This window comes from Anomaloglossus baeobatrachus, chromosome 4, assembly GCF_048569485.1.
Source record: "Anomaloglossus baeobatrachus isolate aAnoBae1 chromosome 4, aAnoBae1.hap1, whole genome shotgun sequence".
Classification (NCBI taxonomy): Eukaryota; Metazoa; Chordata; class Amphibia; order Anura; family Aromobatidae; genus Anomaloglossus; species Anomaloglossus baeobatrachus.
Window position 1 is genome coordinate 130441945 of NC_134356.1, and position 14509 is coordinate 130456453.

The following is a 14509-nucleotide window of genomic DNA, read 5'->3' on the forward strand; positions in this document are numbered from 1 at the left end:
ATGTCCATGGACAGTTCGTCCTCCATTTCTTCATGTTCTCCTGCACCTTCCTCAACATTTCGCCTGCTACAATGCGCCCTTGTTGATCCCGGTCCCCCATGGTCCCATGCCTGCCGCGTTGGTGATGATGAACGTCTGGACCTTGGTGATGTTGTTGTGTCTTGCGCATATGAATCCTCCTGTAGTTCCTCCCCTTCCTGTTGTCCCACCCCCTGACTCCGAATAATGTTTAGCGTGTGCTCCAGCATGTAAATGACTGGAATTGTCATGCTGATAATGGCATTGTCAGCGCTAAACATATTCGTCGCCATGTCGAAACTGTGCAGAAGGGTGCATAGTTCCTTGATCTGAGACCACTCCATCAGGGTGATCTGCCCCACCTCTGCATCTTGTTTGCCCAGGTTATACGTCATGACGTATTGCACCAGGGCTCGGCGGTGCTGCCACAGTCGCTGTAACATGTGGAGAGTCGAATTCCAGCGTATCGGCACATCGCATTTCAGGCGATGAACCGGCAGGCCAAAAGACTTCTGGAGCGATGCAAGGCGCTCAGCTGCGGCGTTTGAACGGCGGAAGTGAGCAGACAGTTTCCATGCCCTGGTCAGAAGGCCATCTAGCCCGGGATAGTGTGTTAAAAATTGCTGGACAACAAGGATCAACACGTGAGCCATACAAGGCACATGTGTCACCTTGCCCAGGCGAAGGGCCGCACCCAGGTTTGCAGCATTGTCGCACACGGCCTTACCAGGCTGCAGGTTGAGTGGAGACAACCATTTATTAAACTCGGACCGCAGAGCTGACCACAACTCCTCAGCTGTATCACTCTTATTCCCAAGACATGTCAAGCTAAAGACCGCCTGATGCCGTTGCGCTCTGCTGCCAGCATAGTAATGAGGGGTGCGTGATTCCTTCTGCGCAGTGCGAACGCTGGTGCCCTGACCAGGCAGGCTTGGGGCGGAGGTGGAGGACACAGATGAGGTGGAGGAGGCCGAAGCAGTGGCGGAACTTGGACAGACAGAGGATTGACACACAAGTCGTGGGGACGGCAAGACTTGTGCAGCAGACCCTTCACATCTATCACCATAGTTACCCAGTGCCCAGTCAGCGACATGTAACGTCCCTGTCCATGCTTACTGGTCCAAGTATCGGTGGTGAAATGCACCCGTTCACACACAGAGTTTCTCAAGGAAGCGGTGAGTTTGTGTGTGACATGCTGGTGTAGCGCGGGCACACCTTTCTTAGAGAAGTAGTGGCGACTGGGCATCTGGTACTGGGGCACAGCGACAGACATAAGGTCTCTAAAATCCTGTGTGTCCACCAGGCGGAAAGGCAGCATTTCGGTAGCCAAGAGCTTACAGAGGGATAAAGTCAACCTCTTAGCTTTGTCAGGGGTTGCAGAAAATGGCCTTTTATTTGTCCACATCTGAGGGACAGAGATCTGGCTGCTGTGTGTAGACGGTATTGAGTAGGGTGTCCCTGGGAAAATGGAGGTTTGGGAGGAAAGTGCAGGCGGAGACAAGATGTTGCCTTCATCCAATGTTGGTGCTATCGATGTCTGAGAAAGCTGTACACACGCACTTGTTTCCCCTTCCAAACCAACTGACAACCTACCAAGCAAACTGCCTGTTGTGGTTACAGTGGTGGAAGTTGTGCGTGGAAAACCAGGTGTGACAACTGTCCCCACAGTCCTAGAAGATGAAGAGCGCGCGGATGCACTGGAAGGGGCAGGCCGTGGATGGTTCGCTTCGCTAGGCCGCATTGCAGCACGGTGAGCTTCCCACTGGGACATATGATATTTATTCATGTGACGATTCATGGAAGAAGTTGTCAAACTGCTGAGGTTTTGACCTCTACTAACAGAATCACGACAAATTTTACACATCACATAATTTGGGCGATCTTTTTCTATGTCAAAAAAGGACCAGGCTAGGCAAGGCTTAGAGGGCATGCGACCTGCTGAGCCCCCCCGACTAGTGCTCAGAGGCAGAGTGGTGGCTGATGATGCAGTTTTAGACGTGCTACCAGTGCTCCGACTCTGTCCAGGAAGGTGCAAGGTAACTTCGTCATCGGTTGCATCCTCCTCCACCGCCTCTCTTGACCTCCTTGAGTGCCTGACTGTGGGTTGACAGTAGGTGGGATCTAGAACTTCATCATCAATTGTTGTGTTTGCACTCCCCTCACCCTCAGACCGAGCCTCTTCTTGCCCTGACCGAATATTTAAGTTGTCATCACAATCTGGTATCTGTGTCTCATCATCATCAGTATGTTCCTCATTGTCTATAACCACAGGTGTTACAGTTTGTGACAGAGGGTCAAAATTATGCTCAGAAACTTGGTCCTCACAGCCTGAATCAGAGTCACAAAGGTTCTGGGCATCACTGCAGACCATTTCCTGGTCTGTACTCACTGTAGCTTGGGAGCAGACCTGTGATTCCCAGGCTATAGTGTGACTGAACAGCTCTGCAGACTCAGCCATCTCAGTTCCACCATACTGTGCAGGGCTGATGGAGACTTCAGAGCTGGGGGAAAGCAAGTTTGATTGGGATGACAACTCAGATGACTGGTGTTTTTTGGATGCGGTAGTTGAGGTGGCTGAGAGGGCACTTGTTGGACCACTTGAGATCCATTCAAGCATTTTCCTTTTTTGGCCATCATCTACCTTTGTTCCTGTTGTTTGTCTCCGTAAAAAAGGGAGCACATCGGATTGTCCACGGTAAGTAGTAGACATCTTACTTTTGCTGGTAGATGGTCTATCTTCAGCAGATGTTAATGGAGCTTTGCCACATTCCCCACGGACAAACCCTTTTTTTCCTTTTACAACACGCCTCTTCACCTTTCCACCAGCATCTGTCATTTTGCCACTCATGTTGATTGCGACAAGATTGTGCACTTAAAATGTGGTAGTAAAAATTGAGAAGTGGTGTAGATTGCAGCGGTGGTCTAGCTTTATTAACAGCAGAATAAACAACAATAATTATCCCTGACAATGCAACTACGGCCCTTAAGCTGGCAGCATAAATTGCTAGTATAATGGCTTAGTAACAATGAGTTTGAGTGTGCAATGCAGGCCGACGTGCTGCAAATATCTTTGCAATAGTGGGACTATACAGAAGTCCAATAGCCACGTTTAGGATGCCACTAAGTTCACTCAGTGTTTGCTAGTATAATGGCTTAGTATCAATGAGTTTGAGTGTGCAATGCAGGCAGACGTGCTGCAAATATCTTTGCAATAGTGGGACTATACAGAAGTCCAATAGCCACGTTTAGGATGCCACTAAGTTCACTCAGTGTTTGCTAGTATAATGGCTTAGTATCAATGAGTTTGAGTGTGCAATGCAGGCAGACGTGCTGCAAATATCTTTGCACTAGTGGGACTATACAGAAGTCCAATAGCCAAGTTTAGGATGCCACTAAGTTCACTCATTGTTTGCTAGTATAATGGCTTAGTAACAATGAGTTTGAGTGTGCAATGCAGGCAGACGTGCTGCAAATATCTTTGCACTAGTGGGACTATACAGAAGTCCAATAGCCACGTTTAGGATGCCACTAATTTCACTCAGTGTTTGCTAGTATAATGGCTTAGTAACAATGAGTTTGAGTGTGCAATGCAGGCAGACGTGCTGCAAATATCTTTTCACTAGTGGGACAATACAGAAGTCCAATAGCCACGTTTAGGATGCCACTGAGTTCACTCAGTGTTTGCTAGTATAATGGCTTAGTATCAATGAGTTTGAGTGTGCAATGCAGGCAGACGTGCTGCAAATATCTTTGCACTAGTGGGACTATACAGAAGTCCAATAGCCACGTTTAGAATGCCACTAAGTTCACTCAGTGTTTGCTAGTATAATAGCTTAGTAACAATGAGTTTGAGTGTGCAATGCAGGCTGACGTGCTGCAAATATCTTTGCACTAGTGGGACAATACAGAAGTCCAATAGCCACGTTTAGGATGCCACTAAGTTCACTCAGTGTTTGCTAGTTTAATGGCTTAGTAACAATGCGTTTGAGTGTGCAAAGGGCAGGAGGGTACAGTGGCAGGGTTGTGGGTCTCTGGGTAGAGGAAAGGAAGCCAGCCTTTCTATCCCTCCTAATGGGGAAATGCAGCGAGGAAATCCCTGACCTTAGCTACACAGACGCTGTCATCTTGTGTAACTGTTAAACTCTGTTTTCACGGACCTGTCACCTATGGCCCTGACCCTGCCGGTATGAGCCCATAAAAGGTCTGATAGAAAGTGCAATCCCTATGCTGTACAGCGCTGTGTATGGAGAATACACAGCAGTATCGGCAATAGGAGCTGCGCCAGTGATGACTGACACCAAGGACGCAGAAGGCAGATAATGGCGTGCTGGAGGAAAATGTCCGGTTTTATAATGCAGGACATGTGACATGGACATCCTATCACACATACCGTTGCTTCTCTGGCTAAAAATTCACTTAGCTGTGTGTGTCTCTGGGATTGGCTGACATGCTGGCCCGCCCCATTACACGCGCGCGCTTAGGGAAGGAAGACAAGGAAAAAAAAAAAGGCGATCACCATTATCCATACAGCAGTGATCTGAATGCGCTGTTCCCGCACACTATACACTGAAATTTCATAATAGTGTGAGTCACAGAGTGACTTACACTATTACAGCGGAAAGCCAGCTAGGAATTAGCTGGTCTTTTTGCTGCTAGAACCGTTCTCGAACGTATCTAGAACTATTGAGCTTTAGCAAAAATCTCGAGTTCTAGTTCAATCTAGAACAGCACCCAAAATCACTCGAGCCGCGAACTGGAGAACCTCGAACCGCGAACTGCGCTCAACTCTAGTTAGGAATAGAGTTAAAACAGGAGTTAGGGTCAGACCAGGAGCTAGAAATAGGGTTGGTCCAGCAGTTAAAGTTAGGTTATCCCAGTATTTAAGGTTTAGATTAAGCAAGAGGTGAGGATTAGAGTTGGGTCCTGGGTTAAGGATAGGGTTAGGGTTAGACCATGGGTTAGGAATAGAGTTAAAACAGGAGTTAGGGTCAGACCAGGAGTTAGAAATAGGGTTAGTCCAGCAGTTAAAGTTAGGTTATCCCAGTATATAAGGGTTAGGTTAAGTCAGAGGTGAGGATTAGAGTTGGATCCTGGCTTAAGGCTAGGGTTAGACCATGAGTTAGGAATAGAGTTAAAACAGGAGTTAGGGTCAGACCAGGAGCTAGAAATAGGGTTAGTCCAGCAGTTAAAGTTAGGTTATCCCAGAATTTAAGGTTTAGGTTTGGGTTAGGCCAGAGGTGAGGATTAGGGATGAGTCCTGGTTTAAGGCTAGGGTTAGGGTTAGACCATGTGTTAGGAATAGAGTAAAAACAGGAGTTAGTTTAAAACTAGGGGCTAGAAATAGGGTTATTCCAGCAGTTTAACATAGTTTAAGCCAGAATTTAAGGTTTAGTTTAAGACAGAGGTGAGGATTAAGGTTGGGTCCCTGGTTAAGGCTAGGGTTAGGATTACACCATGGGTTAGGAATAGAGTTAAAGCAGGAGTTAGGGTCAGACCAGGAGCTAGAAATAGAGTTAGTCCAGCAGCTAAAGTTAGGTTATCCCAGATTTTAAAGTTTAGGTTTGGGTTAGGCCAGAGGTGAGGATTAGGGATGAGTCTTGTGTTAAGGCTAGGGTTAGGGTTAGACCATGGGTTAGGAATAGAGTTAAAACAGGAGTTATGGTCAGACCAGGAGCTAGAAATAAAGTTAGTACATCAGTTAAAGTTAGGTTATCCCAGAATTTAAGGTTTAGGTTTGGGTTAGGCCAGAGGTGAGGATTAGGGATGAGTCCTCGTTTAGGCTAGGGTTAGGGTTAGACCATGGGTTATGAATAGAGTAAAAACAGGAGTTAGTTTAAAACTAGGGGCTAGAAATAGGGTTATTCCAACAGTTTAACATAGTTTAAGCTAGAATTTAAGGTATAGATTAAGCAAGAGGTTAGGATTAGAGTTGGGTCCTGGGTTAAGTCTAGGGTTAGGGTTAGACCATAGGTTAGGATTAGAGTTAAAACAGGAGTTAGGGTCAGACCAGGAGCTAGAAATATGGTTAGTCCAGCAGTTAAAGTTAGGTTATCCCAGTATTTAAGGTTTAGGTTAAGTCAGAGGTGAGGATTAGGGTTGGGTCCTGGGTTAAGGCTAGGGTTAGGGTTAGACCATGGGTTAGGAATAGAGAAAAACAGGAGATAGTTTAAAACTAGGGGCTAACAATAGGGTTAGTCCAGCAGTTTAACCTAGGTTAAGCCAGAATTTAATGTTTTAGTTAAGCCAGAGGTGAGGATTAGGGTTGGGTCCTGGGTTAAGGCTAGGGTTAGGGTTACACTATGGGTTAGGAATAGAGTTAAAGCAGGAGTTAGGATCAGATCAGGAGCTAGAAATAGGGTTAGTCCAGCAGTTAAAGTTAGGTTATTCCAGAATTTAAGGTTTAGGTTTAAGTTAGGCCAGACGTGGGGATTAGGGATGAGTCCTGTGTTAAGGCTAGGGTTAGGGTTAGACCATGGGTTAGGAATAGAGGAAAAATAGGAGTTAGTTTAAAACTAGGGGCTAGAAATAGGGTTAGTCCAGCAGTTTAACCTATGTTAAGCCAGAATTGAAAGGTATAATGGTGGATAGAAAAATCGGGCTCACGCTGCGCTAAAAACCACGAAGCCAGACGATATGATGGATTCTTTTTTTTATTTAGGACAGGTCAACGCGTTTCAAAGGCATGTCCGCCTTCTTCATCAGGACAAGGAAAAGAACAGCATAATACATGTTGTTGTCAGGGGGATACAAATATATACTACTGAAGAGAGGGTCCACGTATACACAGATGACGTCAGCCGGCCGGTGATTGGGCGTCATGTGTAGAAAAAGCAGGAAGGAGTAGAAAAAATGAGTAAAATAAACAAAAAAATGAGGAAGGGGTAGAAGTGAAGTGTGAAAGGGTTAACATTTACTCAACCCGAAAAGGAAAAGAGGAGAGTGTAAACAATAACTTAATGATGTATTGCAAAAAAATGTTTTAATAAAAAAACAAATATGAAGTGAAAAAAAGTGTGTTTTATTTAATAAACATGTGTCTAAACTCACACGAGTATGTAGTGTCAGACCGCAGACAAAACAATCTGCATAGAATGCAAGGAATACCTCTGGAGATCATCCAGCAGTAGAAGGTAAAAGAAGAGAGAGATCAGAAGCATTTAAGAAAAAATGGACCGCGCGTGCGCGGGCAACCTCCACTGTGTAGTGAGAAGCGCTGACAAAGGTGAAATGAGTTCAAAGCGTGGGAAAAAAATATTTGCGCATGCGTGTGCCTGAAAAGGAGCCACCAGAGCGGGGTGAAAGGAGTTTGTATCTGCCTAAGAAACGAGCAGAAACAGAATTCAGTGAGTAAGAAAGACAAAAATTATTATTATAATATAAGAAGAAGTAAGGAAGAAAAGAGAGAGAGAGGGTATATAGGGAGATAATTATATGGAGAGATAAATTAGTTATATACCAGTAGTACAGGACCAAAGGGCAGAAACAATATCTGATGGTATTGAATATAAATAAATAAATAAATACATAATATAATTTAATACAAACAATGTCAATCAAATATATAATAAAGTCCATGAAAATTTAAAAGAAACGCGCTGCAACAAATTAATGAATTACCACATCCACAGCCAAAGGGTAATGGGGTACATATTAAGGGGATAAAAATGTATAAAGCACAAACTGTGCTCCCACTATATGGATAAAAAAAGGGGGGGTTTAATAGGGTTTTTAATACATATACATAAAATTTTTGGAAAAAACACAGCTAAAAGGGTTTTTGTATGCCCAATGTATGGAAAATAAATAAATAAATAAGGGCTGAGTGTATAAAAACTAATGATTCATATTAAATTAATTTATATATACTAAAAACCGCATTTGGATGATATAGATTTAAAAAACTGTACATATTGGGGGTTTATTACATGTAAAAATCTCTAATAAAATATCATGATTAGGAATGGGGATGCAAATGGACAGAAATCAGGGATAAGAAGGGATCAATAAAAAAGATCAGTCAGTTCACTGAGACCATGGGGTTTCAGAGTGCCAAGTTTATGAATCCAAAAGGTCTCTTTCTTGCTTAATAATTCCAATCTATTTGGTATGTCTGGTGGAATATGCTCAATGGGGGTAAGTTTGCAGGACATTATTTTGTTGTGAAACAAAGCACAATGTCTTGATAAACTGTGTAGCATATAACCAATCCTAACGTTATGTCTAAGGGAATTTAACCTATTGTGCAACGCCTGGCAAGTCCTCCCCACATACTGTTTGCCGCAAATGCAATCCAATAAATAGATGACATGGTCTGTCTGTCAAGTCATATGTTCTTTGATAGGAAAACTCTCAGCACCCACATATGAACAAAAAGATGTCCTATTGTGGCAAATACTCTTGCAACAAAGACAATTTTTTGTATTACATCTAAAAGACCCCATCACAGGGGTTGTAGTACTAGTTTTCTTAATCTCTTTAAGTCTACTAGGGGCTACTATGTTCTTAATGGTTGAAGCTCTCCTGAAAGTGAAGCCCGGTTGAGAAGGTAAAATGCCCTTCAAAATGGTGTCGTTTAAAAGTATACTCCAGTGTTTTGAAAAAATTTTTTTGATTCTGAGGTTGTCACTGCTGTAAGTCATAATAAAATTAAGGGCAAAACTATTGGCCATAGAGCCCATGTCATCTACCCTATTATTTGGCGGGCAAACTTTTTTGGAAACTAGTAGATCTTTTTGTTCAAGGGATCTTGTGGTAGTAAAAGCTTTTTTAATTAAATTTCGGGGATATTTTTTTCAAGGAAACGCTCTCTCAAAATGGCAACTTGATTAATGAAATCCTCCTCTGTCGTACAATTCCTCCTTATTTTTTTATATTGGTTTACAGGTATATTTTGCAACCATTTACTGTAGTGTTCGCTATTAAAATTTATATAGCTGTTGGTATCCACCTGTTTAAAAAAGGTCTTAGTAAAAATCTGGCTATTTTGGTGATAGAGAGTCAGATCTAGAAAATGAATGGTCTTATCCTGAACGATTGGTGTAAACTCCAAACCCCAGGTGTTATCTTTTAACAAACCAAGAAAGGAATCAATATTATTTTGTTCGTTATATCATATGAAGAACAAATCTTCTATGAACCTTTTATAGACAACAATACTATTAACATGACTCCCATTTAGTATATGGAGGATTTCAAATAGTCCCATAAACAAATTAGCATATGTGCAAGCTGCTTTTGATCCCATTGCTGTACCGAGACGTTGATGGTAAAGTTTATCTGAGAAACTAAAGAAATTATTGTGCAGTATGAAACTCATGGCTTCTAAGAGAAATTTCTTTTGAACAGCAGGAAATCTGATATCTTTAGTGAGAAAATACCAAAAACTAAAAAGACCTAAATCATGAGCAATGTTTGAATACAACGCGGAAACATCAATGGTTACAAAGAGATACGTTTCTTTCCAAGGAATATCCTTAATCGTGTCTATGAGATGGGAGGGATCTCTCAGGTAGCTCCCTAGATCCATCACATAAGGTTGCATCAGTTGGTCCACATATGCCGCTAAATTTGCTGTAAGTGAATTGATGCCTGAGATAATGGGGCGTCCTGGGGGGTTTGACGGATTTTTATGTAATTTAGGCAGATGATAAAAAAATGCTACATTGAAACTATTAATCTGTAAAAATTTCTTTTCAGATAAATTCAAAATATTATCAATGGCTTTCTGTATCAAACCTTTGTAGGCTATGACAGCAGAATCATAGTTCCCCATTCCACTGTCTGGTAGTATATGGGATCAGATAGTATCCTTAGGGCCTCATTAACATAATCGCCCCTGTTCTGGACAACAATCCCGCCCCCCTTATCGGCAGATCTAATGACGATTTCTCGATTATCTTTAAGGTTTTTGAGTGCTGATCTCTCTTTAATCGAGAGGTTATGCTGCATATTTCTTTTATTATTCATAAACTCCTTGAGGTCTGTCAGAACTAAATCACTAAAGGTCTTGACATGATGGCCTTTGCTCCCCGTGGGGTAGAATTTAGATTTGGGTCTAACTATAGCGTGAATGAAAGGGGGGTCTGTTGGAAGGGTCAGGGCATTAGCGTCACTAATTGGGGGAGTGCTATTATTTAATAAGAAATGTCTCTTTAAGGTCAACTTTCTAATGTAATTTTGCACATCTAAAAATACATCAAAGTCCTTTGATTTATATGAAGGACAAAAAAAAGTTTCCAAAAAAGTTTGCCAGCCAAATAATAGGGTAGATGACATGGGCTCTATGGCCAATAGTTTTGCCCTTAATTTTATTACGACTTACAGCAGTGACAACCTCAGAATCAAAAAAATCTTTTCAAAACACTGGAGTATACTTTTAAACGACCCCATTTTGAAGGGCATTTTACCTTCTCAACCGGGCTTCACTTTCAGGAGAGCTCCAACCATTAAGAACATACTAGCCCCTAGTAGACTTAAATAGATTAAGAAAACTAGTACTACAACCCCTGTGATGGGGTCTTTTAGATGTAATACAAAAAATTGTCTTTGTTGCAAGAGTATTTGCCACAATAGGACATCTTTTTGTTCATATGTGGGTGCTGAGAGTTTTCCTATCAAAGAACATATGACTTGCCAGACAGACCATGTCATCTATTTATTGGATTGCATTTGCGGCAAACAGTATGTCTGGAGGACTTGCCAGGCATTGCACAATAGGTTAAATTCCCTTAGACATAACGTTAGGATTGGTTATATGCTACACAGTTTATCAATAGTAATATATACAAGGCACTCCTGAATTTAGTAAATTGATGATTTTTTAATTTTTCATACTCAGTATAGTCAAGTCAAGACGTTGCGGCCCAAACGTGGCCTTCATCAGTAACTAGCACCTGAGATGGAGGCAGTATTTGGAATGCTAGCAGATATGTGACTGGGATCTGCAGCCTGTTATTTCTGACATGGGCAGTTGTAGTAATGCTATTAAGAGTCTCTGTGGTTTGCAGCCTGTCATTAGCAGTATCCACTGCTGCACACAGCAGTGGATACTGCTAATGACAGGCTGCAAACCATAGAGACTCTTAATAGCATTACTACAACTGCCCATGGCAGAAATAACAAGCTGCAGATCCCAGTCACATATCTGCTAGCATTCCAAATACTGCCTCCATCTCAGGTGCTAGTTACTGATGAAGGCCATGTTTGGACCGCGACGTCTTGACTTGACTATACTGAGTATGAAAAAATAAAAAATCATCAATTTACTAAATTCAGGAGTGCCTTGTATATATTACTACTGTATATGGTCTGGAAACCTACCTGAGCACCCAGGTAACTAGAAATTCGGTAGAAGTGCCTTATCCTTTTGAACTGTAATTACACAGTTTATCAAGACATTGTGCTTTGTTTCACAACAAAATAATGTCCTGCAAAATTACCCCCATTGAGCATATTCCACCAGACATACCAAATAGATTGGAATTATTAAGCAAGAAAGAGACCTTTTGGATTCATAAACTTGGCACTCTGAAACCCCATGGTCTCAATGAACTGACTGATCTTTTTTATTGATCCCTTCTTATCCCTGATTTCTGTCCATTTGCATCCCCATTCCTAATCATGATATTTTATTAGAGATTTTTACATGTAATAAACCCCCAATATGTACAGTTTTTTTAAATCTATATCATCCAAATGCGGTTTTTAGTATATATAAATTCATTTAATATGAATCATTAGTTTTTATACACTCAGCCCTTATTTATTTATTTATTTTCCATACATTGGGCATACAAAAACTCTTTTAGCTGTGCTTTTTTCCAAAAATTTTATGTATATATATTAAAAACCCTTTTAAACCCCCCCTTTTTTATCCATATAGTGGGAGCACAGTTTGTGCTTTATACATTTTTATCCCCTTAATATGTACCCCATTACCCTTTGGCTGTGGATGTGGTAATTCATTAATTTGTTGCAGCGCATTTCTTTTAAATTTTCATGGCCTTTACTATATATTTGATTGACATTGTTTATATTATATTATGTATTTATTTATTTATTTACATTCAATACCATCAGATATTGTTTCTGCCCTTTGGTCCTGTACCACTGGTATATAATTGATTTATCTCTCCATATAATTATCTCCCTATATACCCTCTCTCTCTCTTTTCTTCCTTACTTCTTATATTATAATAATAATTTTTTTCTTTCTTACTCACTGAATTCTGTTTCTGCTCGTTTCTTAGGCAGATACAAACTCCTTTCACCCCGCTCTGGCGGCTCCTTTTCAGGCGCACGCATGCGCAAATATCTTTTTCCCACGCTTTGAACTTATTTCACCTTTGTCAGCGCTTCTCACTACACAGTGGAGGTTGCCCGCCCACTCGCGGTCCATTTTTTCTTACATGCCTCTGATCTCTCTCTTCTTTTACCTTCTACTGCTGGATGATCTCCAGAGTTATTCCCTGCATTCTATGCAGATTGTTTTGTCTTCGGTCTGACACTACATACTCGTGTGAGTTTAGACACATGTTTATTAAATAAAACACACTTTTTTCACTTCATATTTGTTTTTTTATTAAAACATTTTTTTGCAATACATCATTAAGTTATTGTTTACACTCTCCTCTTTTCCTTTTCGGGTTGAGTAAAATTTAAGCCTTTCACACTCCAATCCTACCCCTTGCTCATTTTTTTATTTCTTTTACTCATTTTTTCTACTCCTTCCTGCTTTTTCTCCACATGACGCCCAGTCACCGGCCGGCTGACATCATCTGTGTATACGTGGAGCCTCTCTTTAGTAGTATATATATGTATCCCCTGACAGCAACATGTATTATGCTGTTCTTTTCCTTGTCCTGATGAAGAAGGCGGACATGCCTTTGAAATGCGTTGACCTGTCCTAAATAAAGAAAAGAATCCAACATATCGTCTGGCTTTGTGGTTTTTAGCGCAGCGTGAACCCGATTTTTCTATCCACCATTATACCTTTCCATTGCATCATCGGGGCTGCTGCTTGACCATCTCTGCATTCATTTTATGCCTTCATAGGAGTTGTGCCTATCACAACTTCCACAGGTGAGCACCTGTCCTATCCTCTACACCCGCATTGTAATCAGATAAGACCCTATGTGCGCTTTCTCTCCACAGCCTTTTTGAAAGCCAGAATTGAAGGATTGGGTTAAGCAAGAGGTGAGGATTAGGGTTGGGTCCTGGGTTAAGGCTAGGGTTAGGGTTAGACAATAGGTTAGGAATAGAGTAAAAACAGGAGTTAGTTTAAGACAAGGAGCTTGAAGTAGGGTTAGTTCAGTAGTTTAACCTAGGTTAAGCCAAAATTTAAGGTTTAGGTTAAGCCAGAGGTGAGACTTAGGGTTGGGTCCTTGGTTAAGGCTAGGGTTAGACTATGGGTTAGTAATAGATTTAAAACAAGAAATAGGGTCAGACCACAAGCTAGAAATACGGTAGTCCAGCAGTTAAAGTTAGGTTATCCCAGAAATTAAGGTTAAGGTTTTTGTTAGGCCAGAGGTGAGGATTAGGGTTGAGTCCTGGGTTAAGGTTAGGGTTAGGGTTAGACCATGGTTTAGTAATAGAGTTAAAACAGAAGTTAGGGTCAGACCAGGAATTAGAAATAGGGTTAGTCCAGCAGTTAATGTTAGGTTATCCCAGAATTTAAGGTTTAGGTTTGGGTTAGGCCAGAGGTGAGGATTATGGTTGAGTCCTAAGTTAAGGTTATGGTTAGACCATGGGTTAGGAATAGAGTTAAAACAGGAGTTAGGGTCAGACCAGGAGCTAGAAATAGGGAGAGTCCAGCAGTTAAAGTTAGGTTAAGCAAGAATTTAAGGTTTAGGTTAAGCCATGGGTGAGGATTAGGGTTGGGTCATGGGTTAAGGCTAGGGTTAGACCAAGCATTAGTAATAGAATTAAAACAGGAGTTAGGGTCAGACCAGGAGCTAGAAATAGGGTTCGTCCAGCAGTTAAAGTTAGGTTATCCCAGTATTTCAGGTTTAGATTAAGCAAGAGGTGAGTATTAGAGTTGGGTCCTGAGTTAAGGCTAGGGTTAGACAATGGGTTAGGAATATAGTTAAAACAGGAGTGAGGGTCAGACCAGGAGCTAGAAATAGGGTTAGTCCAGCAGTTAAAGTTAGGTTATCCCAGTATTTAAGGGTTAGGTTAAGTCAGAGGTGAGGATTAGGGTTCGATCCTGGGTTAAGGCTAGGGTTAGACCATGGGTTAGGAATAGTGTTAAAACAGGAGTTAGGGTCAGACCAGGAGCTAGAAATAGGGTTAGTCCAGCAGTTAAAGTTAGGTTATCCCAGTATTTAAGGGTTAGGTTAAGTCAGAGGTGAGGATTAGGGTTCGATCCTGGGTTAAGGCTAGGGTTAGACCATGGGTTAGGAATAGTGTTAAAACAGGAGTTAGGGTCAGACCAGGAGCTAGAAATAGGGTTAGTCCAGCAGTTAAAGTTAGGTTATCCCAGGATTTAAGGTTT